This window comes from Glycine soja, chromosome 12 (assembly GCF_004193775.1).
Source record: "Glycine soja cultivar W05 chromosome 12, ASM419377v2, whole genome shotgun sequence".
Taxonomy (NCBI): Eukaryota; Viridiplantae; Streptophyta; class Magnoliopsida; order Fabales; family Fabaceae; genus Glycine; species Glycine soja.
The window spans coordinates 12,891,741-12,901,374 of NC_041013.1; positions in this window are offsets into that span (position 1 = coordinate 12,891,741).

A 9,634-nucleotide genomic window follows, 5' to 3' on the forward strand; every position below is an offset into this window, starting at 1 on the left:
TTTACTGATTCTATTGAAATTCCTGCATACTGCATATGTAACATCCCATTTTTCATAAACTAATTTAAAAAGAATTGTTATTTATAAATAAATAGAGTTTTAAAAAATGATCATGTTTTAATAAAGAAATAAATAATGAGAAATAATGATTTGAAGAAAAAATAAAATATTTGATTTATTCATTTGATAGGGAATAAAATAGAGTTTCTTTTTTTATAAAATATTAAAAATAAATAAATAGAGTAATAATAGGTTGTGTGTACCCTAGGTATAAATAGCGATGTTAGGTCATTTTTAGACTGACGATGTCTTTCCTTTCCCTCATTTCCGTTTTCTCTCTTCTCCTCTCCAAAACCCTTTCTTTTTTCCCGCAGCCCACAAAACCTGTCTCAAAAAAACGATGATCTCAGACTCATTCACTGTTGGATCATCGTGAAATTTGAGTACCACGTTTGCAACAAAATTTAGAGCATGCTCACCGTTGGGAATTGCAAAAACATGTTAGAGCTAAGAGAAATGCCCTTCTAACCGTAGCTTTCTCTTTTCCCGCAGAAACCCAAAACGGTCTCAGTAAAACTACGATCCCAGTTTTGTTAACCGTTGGATTTTCATGAAATTTGGATATGTTGTTCTAAATTAAATTGCGCACACTTTCATTCTTGGGATTTGTAAGATAATATTTGTGGAGGGAGAAAAAGGAATCGCATGAAGACAGTACAAGTGGAGGCTTCAATCTCTTCTCTGTCTCTCTGATGTTTGGGAATTCTATCAGAGCAGTCGAAGGAATAACTGGAGGAATCTCAGGGAACCGCTAGAGATGCCGCTATCACTGTCGGAAGACACGTGAGTTCGCTCCTCAGAGGTAAGGGATGAGTTTATCGCAATTGGGGGTTAGAATGAACATGTGTAGGGATCCTTAGAGAACTAAATTTGGGTTTATTTTGGGATGTTTATTGAATTATAATTTTCTCTTTATGATTATAAATACAATTTTATTGTGTTCTATGTACCAATTGATGTCCTGATGAGAATTGATTGATAAACTTGAGTGCTCTTGATGTCTTTGTGTTTAACCCATGAATTTGATTAATTAATTTTTGATATAATTGTGAGAAACTATTTCAGGGATTTTACACCCCATGTTGTGATGAAATCTTTTGTATAAATTGTTATGTTGTGGTTATGAAATGATGATTCAAACTGTGATTATGTGATAAATTGAACATGTGACAGATGATGAAATACATGTGTATTGAAATGAGATGTGTGTATTGAGTTGTGAACTATGAACTGTGCAATCACACAATTGTAACACCCTTTAAGGGCGACGAGTATTGTGATGGGATCCATTGTGGGAACCCGACGAGTTAAAATGATTTTGAAAACAATTGAGTAGTTGTGTATATTGCATAGTTCATAGGTAAAGTGAATATGATTCATGAGAAGTGATAACATGCTATTTTGAGATTATACCATTGTGATTGAGATCGAGTGTATGTGATAAATTGTGTATGTATGTGATTGAGATGTTGTGTGCATTGAGTATTAACTATGAATTCTACAATTACACGACTATAAGTCCCTTTAAGGGCGACAAGTTAATGCTAAGTCCCTTTAAGGGCGACGAGTTAATGTTAAGTCCCTTTTTTGGGCGACGAGTTAATGTTAAGTCCCTTTTAGGGCGACGAGTTAAACTTATTTTGAGAACAATTGAGGAGTCGTGTGTTTTGTACAGTTCATAGATAGAGTCTGTGTGCTGAAATATTTTCTAGGTTGGGCCTGAATCAGGAGGGAGAGGCCCTGACGGACTCTTCGGAGTGTAGGCCTTGGGGGTCACACGGTTTGAGTGCTCCTTTAAGCCTATGTTGATCCCATATGGTTGGAGCATTCTCACAAAACACTATGACCCTGACTGGTCTCCCTATGATATTACCTAGTGAGAGTGACTTGACTTGCTAATGTGTGGTTTGTCTTGTCATGTACTCCTAGGCGCCCGACGAGGTTTTTCACTGACATGGTACCACATTGCATATAGGCTTGAGTCTTAGCATAACTATTGCATACGTTTGCTAATTTTTTATTATGAAATTGATGTGTTATTATGTCTTGATCGGAGTGTGTGATTCTTGTGTATTGTGATTGATGATTGAAAAGTGAATTTTGAATGACAAAGTGATGAAATAATGTGAGATATGCTAAGTAAATTGTATTTGGCTACTATATGTTGTCTTGTTTCTCTCTAGTAGTTAGGAATGTGATAACTCACTCCCGGTTTGCTGTTTGTGTTTGGATCCTGTGATGATCTTGAACTTTGTGTTCGGGGAAGCAGATGAATAGGTGGATGACTATGAAGAACCTCATGCTAGAGGACATGGGAACACAACGCTCTGATAGGATGTGACATTAGGATATAGGTTCTATGTTAATTGTATGAAGCTTAGACAACATTGTTTGAGCTGAGATGACTTTATTATTTATTTGGACAAGTTTGAATATGATGTAGAAGAAAGTGAATGTGAGCCTTTTACCCCTTTGAAAGGCTTGTATTTAAAAATGTTTTACAAATACTTTTAATTAATATTTAAATTTTTATTCCTTTATTAGTATATATGTGAGGGGTAGAGGGTGTCACAACATAGGTATCATAGTTGTATTGTAGACTTTAGTCCATATGTTATCATCAATTTTTTTAATCTATTTGTTTTATATGTTATCTGTTGAAGACATTGTTGGGTGGATTTCAGCAATATCCTCAGTTGAACAATGTCAAAGATGGCAACAACATTCAAAGAATTTTTACTCAACCCAGTGATGGACAATATGATTTGTTTAACTTAAATTTACATTATTATATATTGTCTAGTGAATGATAGAACATCTTATGTATTTTTTATACATGAATGCTATTGACTGCATTTTCTATGGTGACTATGTTGAAGCTATCATAGATTTAATAAGCGATTGTAATGTTGCACCTCCTTTTTTGGCAGTTCAATATAGCAAACTCAGACCATGTGGTGCCATCACTCATGGTATGATTTAATATTAAGGTTTGAAGTGGATTTAGATGGAATTACACAACATTAAAATCTTCTTGGCAATTTACAAAATACATGACAATAAAACAAGTGAAATATATATTGAAACTTTGTCTAATGTGAGCAAGATTATATTGGATCCAAACCTACCAACCATGCTTAACTCTAGAATGAGGTATAGATTCGTTATCAGTGTAAATACCTTATATATGACTTTAGGAAAATGTATGTTGCCTTTGAGCAGTGTATGTATTGGTTGAACCCTAACATTATATTTGTTTTATCAGAGTGAGGCATGATAATGTCTATGACATTCACATTGGACCAATGGCAAAAGACATCTATTTCAAATTTCTAATCATTCATCCTCACAAAAGAATTGCATATTTGCATTTAATTGGACGTGTTAGTTTTTTTATTGTATCTTAATTTAGTTATTAATATTTGGATTATTAAATATGGTTAATGTGTACTTTACCAATGACACATATGTTGCTTTTATTTCGAAGGATGGTTTGTGTGTACTTTGGGCCAAAATCATTGGATTCATGGATAATAAACCTTGGTGGAAATTAGAAGATGCCAAATGATTGGTAGAGTATAATGATACTAGCCACTATGTAAGTGAAATGAGTGTTCCAATCATTCCCAAGTATGTAAATCAAATAAAATACATTGATTTGGGTTTTTTTGGTTGCATAATGAACCTGCCAATACTAACACACCGTTAAATTACAACTATTCATTAATAGTTTAAGTATATGATGAATCTGGGACTACATGGTTAAAATTACCAATAGCTGATGTTGAGAAGTTGCTCGATGTGGAATGCCAGAATCTCATTTTGTTCACATGGGTACTTACAAATTTGTGATCTAGGTCACATGGTTTTCAAAGTATGAGCAAATTTGGATAACATTGATCTTCTGACTTCAAAATTATGATACAAAAGTTTATCCGACAGAGGTAATGGCGCTCACTGGCAAACAACTACTTTTTTTAATTGAAAGAGCTGGTGGTGAAGGAAGACAACTTGAAAATGTTAGTAACTATCATGATGGATATGTGGTACATCAAATCTATCATGATAAGCAAGTGCTCAGAATGTTTCATACCAAATAGTACTTAACTGCCGCATAAGAGTTCTGTTAAGTATTATTTGTTATAATTCTATGTTTGTTTGAAACCTTACACTTATTACTAATAGTTAAAGCCTTTGATATTATCAGTTAGGTGTGGAAAGACTGTTTCAAAATTATCAGTAATTGAAAATGCTAAGATGATTATTACACAACCTGCACCATAGGCAATGATAATTGAATGGATTAAAAAGTAACAGGAGGACCCGAGATCTCAAGGTTTTGGTGGAAGCAGAAATCAAGCAGACCAGGGTGCTGTTGCTGATTCTCATGAATCAACATGTAGTTAAGGATTGAAAATTGCTTTGACATTGTAACCAATTAGTGTAATCAAATTGAATGATCTTTTTTGTGCATTTTGGCATGTTAATGATGTTTGTTGTTGACATCAAGACTAATTTAGTGTTCCTATCAAATATGAACAATGAAATTTGAAATCATGATAACCTATTATGACCAAATGTGATCACACTAATAGTATTTTCATAGCCAACAAAGGTGTTTTTTTTGTATTGTAATTAATAGATTTTTTCCAATTCTTGTATCTACTTTTTTCAAATCATCTTAATTTAAAGTAATGTAAGTCAGTAATTGTTTTTAAACTAATACAAGAATATATTTCCAAGTGACAACATATTAAGCTTTGTATGAGGTTAACCTATTTGTAGTAGCTTACCTTTCCAAACTTAGTTTATGGAGTAACAAAGTTTTCTACGCCACATCAGTTTCACCTTAATCGACTTACACTGCATTGAATAAAATTACAAAAATGAAAGATGGTGACTTAATAGAGTATATAGTAGCAACAAAAAAATATCTACAAAATCTTCTAAGATCTACTAAGTCTACTAAGATGGAGACTAAAAGATTGCTAAAAGTGTACTAAGTCTAACATAGACTAAAAGTTGTCAACAAGTTGGTTTGACTAACAAAAGCTAGCAAAAAAATTGGACTAAAGCTATTCTTTTACTGCTTGGCCCACTAAGTGACGTTTCATGGTAGGTCACTTAGACTTGATGTTGCAGTGATATAACATCCAAAAAACAATATATCAAACTAAAAAGTGGATCAACTGTTCTCCAATAATTCTTGAACTCAACTATATTTGTACTAAGATATATTTGTTCCAGATTGTTAAAACAACAACTATGAATCTTCTACAATAATGCTTTAACTATGTTATAATTATTATTAATCCACTTTTATTTTGCAGGTAATGAAACATGGAAGAAAAAATTTGTAACATAATATTTGATGCTAAAGCCACAAGATTAAAACGAAAACTCATATTGCAAGGAAAATCTTTACCAAGAACTAAACATAACAGTGGTAACAGGACGCTAATATCCTTACATTGTATTTGGTGTATTTATATAAGGTGTATTGTTGTTATAACTGAACCACTAAGCTTGTGTTGTGAATTTTAAAGGCAACCATCAAACTTTTCAAAATCCATTAGTAGATATCACAAATACTCAGCCAAAGAGCAATGACCTCCTAAACAGACGAAGCAAAACTATTAATAATATCTGTAGAATTTGAAATAATTTACTGAATGAATTTGTTGCTACATCTTCATCGTGTGCTACACACACAGATAATGAAAGCCATGATCATAGCATTGTACCTGAACACACAAATGATCCTCTTGATCAGACATATGAAGGCTATCCAAATGAAACTACTCGAAATGCAGGTAACAATAATAATCAGACTATATAAAAAATAATATTGCATTATTAATGTTGGGTTTTATGCAGAAACCAATCATAATTTACTAGATGATGATGATGAGCTATAAGATGGGATTGATGATTCTGCTCACCACATTAGCACAGGTTTTAGTGTCTATCGACAAAGTTTTAGTTTATGCATAATTTTACTAATGTGAAACTAATAAGCTTTGTTTTATTAGGATATGTTGATCTAGGAGACCTTATTAAAACGTGTCCATATTGCCAAGCTACTATATGGTATCAGGAAAGGACGAGAAAAAATAGAAATGATGTTAATGCCAAATATAATCTTTGTTGCAACATTGGAAGGATACAACTTCGTCGTCTTAAGAATCCTCCAATATTGTTGCAACAACTACTATGTGATCGAGAATCATGCCGAAGCAGAAATTACCAATAAAATATCAGAGCTTATAATGTGATGTTTGCTTTCAGCTCGCTTGGAAGCCTATTACCAATGGCGGGGAAACCTCCAAAATTTGCTCAGCTGTATATCTACAACACAAAAAATGAAATTGAAAATAGAATTGGTGGAACAAGGTAAAATGTGTTTTTAGAGTTTTTGTCAGAGTTTGAGATTTAAAGCTTTTTATGTTATTATATTTTTGTATCAGTGTACAACTGTTAATTGTGGTATTGGTTGATTGTTGCTTGTATGACAACACCTGTAATGTGAATTTGAATGCTAAACTTATTACTGACTTCAGATTATTGTTCTCTTTAAGTGTGTAGTGTTAGAAACTTAAGAGTTAAACTTAAAATAATAACTATATGATTTATCATGGAATGTTGAATAGCTTTTTCAATGGAATATTTTGATATGAATTGTTTATTTCAATTACATGTTTAGATGTTCATAATCTGAGTGCATAGTCTGAAAGGTTCATCTAAGACCTTGGTTTGATATTTAGCATTTTTGAACTACATAATGTATAATATGTTTTTCACACGCCCTTAATACTGTTAACTGATGTATAGAATTATTCATTCCATATGATTGATGACATTTTCTTGTAATTTATGGATGGAAAAATATTCTTCCTCCACAGCTTGTGTTGAAGTTAAAAGAAATGTTTGATGAGTACAATGTGTTTGCTAAGTCCTTTAGGATGGCCAAAGAAAGATATGATAACTTCCACACAAAGAATCTTAACTTACAATTGATAGCATACAGGACAAAAGATGGAAGAATTTATAATCTGCCCACAATTTTAGAGGTGGCTGTAGTTATTTTTGGTGATGCAGGTCAACCTATAAATTGAGACATAATACTTGAAAAACATAGTGGACGATTACAAAGAATAAATGAGCTTGATGCAAGTTATCTTGGATTGCAATATCCTCTCCTATTTCCTTATGGTGAAGATGGGTACCACAATGACATCAAACATAGAGACATGGATGATTCAGATCAAAGAAAGAGAAACAAACTAACAATCAGAGAGTTCTTATGTTTTAGGCTTCAATCTAGAGTGGGTGAAGGTCAAACTTTATCTAGAAATTTGTTTCAATAATTTATTGTTGATGGTTACACAATGATTGAAGCAGAACAACTAATGTTTATAAGAAATCATAAAAAGAAGTTGCATTATGATAAATACAACACTTTAAAAAACTCACAACAAGCAGATGAAAGTCAACATGTGAATTGTGGAAAGCGTATTATTCTACCTTCATCTTTTGTTGGTAGCCGCAGGTATATGGATCAGTTGTACTTTGGTGGAATGACCATATGTAGCAGTATTGATTTTCTAAATTTGTTCTTGAGTTTCACTTGTTATCCATATTGTCCTGGGATTCAAAGGTCAATTTTAGCTCTTAATTTAACTGCACAAGATCGGCTAGATATTGTGACAAGAATTTTTAAACTCAAGCTAGAACAACTAATGTTTGACTTAGTAGATTAAAAACTTTTAGGGAATGTACTTGGATGTAAGTGATCCACTGTTAATGCATGTAGTAGTTAAATGATTATTGTATTTATGCTAGTGCTTAACTTACCATTTGGCAATTGCATATATTTACACAATTGAATTCCAAAACAGAGGATTGCCACATGCTTATATCTTGCTTTTTTTGCATCCTACCAACAAGTATCCATCTCTTCTAGGCATTGACACAATCATATCAGTTGGGATACCATACGCTATTGAACAACCATAACTCTATGAGCGTGCCAAGAATCATATGATGCATGGTCCATGTGGTCATGCAAACAGAAAGTCACCTTGCATGGAAGATGGGAAATGTTCTAGATTTTTTCCAAAAAAATGGAAAGGTGAAACTGTAGTTGATCAAGATGGATATCCTATTTATAGAAGGCGTAATGATGGAAAATATATTGAGAAAAATAGATATGTAGTGCCATACAATCCAAACCTATTGTTGAGATATCAGGCTCACCTTAACATAGAATGGTGCAATCAATCAACATTTATCAAATATTTATTTCAATACATCAATAAAGGATATGATCGCATCATTGCGACTCTTGTACCAGTTCAAAATAATGATGGAACAACAGGACAGTGTTTTGATGATGTTAAGCACTATGTTGATGAGAGGTATATTTCTTCTTGTGAAGCTTGTTGGAGAATATTTTCATTCCAGATACACGAGAGATCACCTACTGTTAAAAGATTGTACTTTTATTTACCTAGTGAAAATTCAATAATATTTGAAGATGATGATGATATTGAGGCTTTACTCTCAAAGCCAATTGTTAAGGATTCGATGTTTACATCATGACTACAAGCTAATAGCCTTTTCAATGAAGGAAAGCATCTAACATATGTGCAATTCATAAAAAAATTTACATACGTAGCAAAGGATAGACATTGGAAGCCACGTAAAAGAGGCTATACATTTGGAAGGCTTATCTGGGTGCCCCTAAGTATCGGAGAGTTGTATTATCTTAGTATGATGTTGGTTTTTGTTAAAGGACCAAACGATTATGAAGAAATCCTTACAGTCAATGGTCAATTATATCCTACATTTAGAGAAGCTTGCTTTGCTATAGGCTTCTTGCTTGATGATAAGGAATACATTCAGGCTCTAAGAGAAGCATACCATTGGGGTTCTGGCCAATTTCTAAGAAGATTGTTTGTAACATGGGAGTGTCTAATTATATCTAATAACATTAAGCAAACATACCATTGAGCAAGCTTTGCTATAAACTCATATCTAATAACGTTGAGAGACCAAAGCATGTGTGCTCTAAAACATGAGAGTGTCTAATTGAGGGTATTCTACATGATTAGAGAAGGATTACAAACATACCAAGTAATGTATATATATTCGATATTAATTTCATCTGAATTTCCTAACATAGATATTTGATGTGAATTTCTACACTTCTTGTATGAGTTCCAACTTCTGTTAAGAACTAAAAAATTAAATTTAGCATTTTCGTTCATAGATTTAGAGCTGCCAATTAAAGAATTATAGAATTTGACACTGATTCGAATTGAGGAGATATTATAGTCCAACAAAAAATAATTAAAGGATTATCAAAGCATGCCTTTTCTAAGAGATGGAATGCCATCACATTACGGTAATAGATACATGTATGTTGAAAAGAATTTTGACAAGGTTCAACTAAAACGTAATTTCCAAACATACTTTGCTTCTCTAACAAGTTAGTAATAAATATGTAATATTAATACAATAGAAACAATTAAGATTCAGATAGGAATGTTGTTGCACTGCCAATACAGAAGAG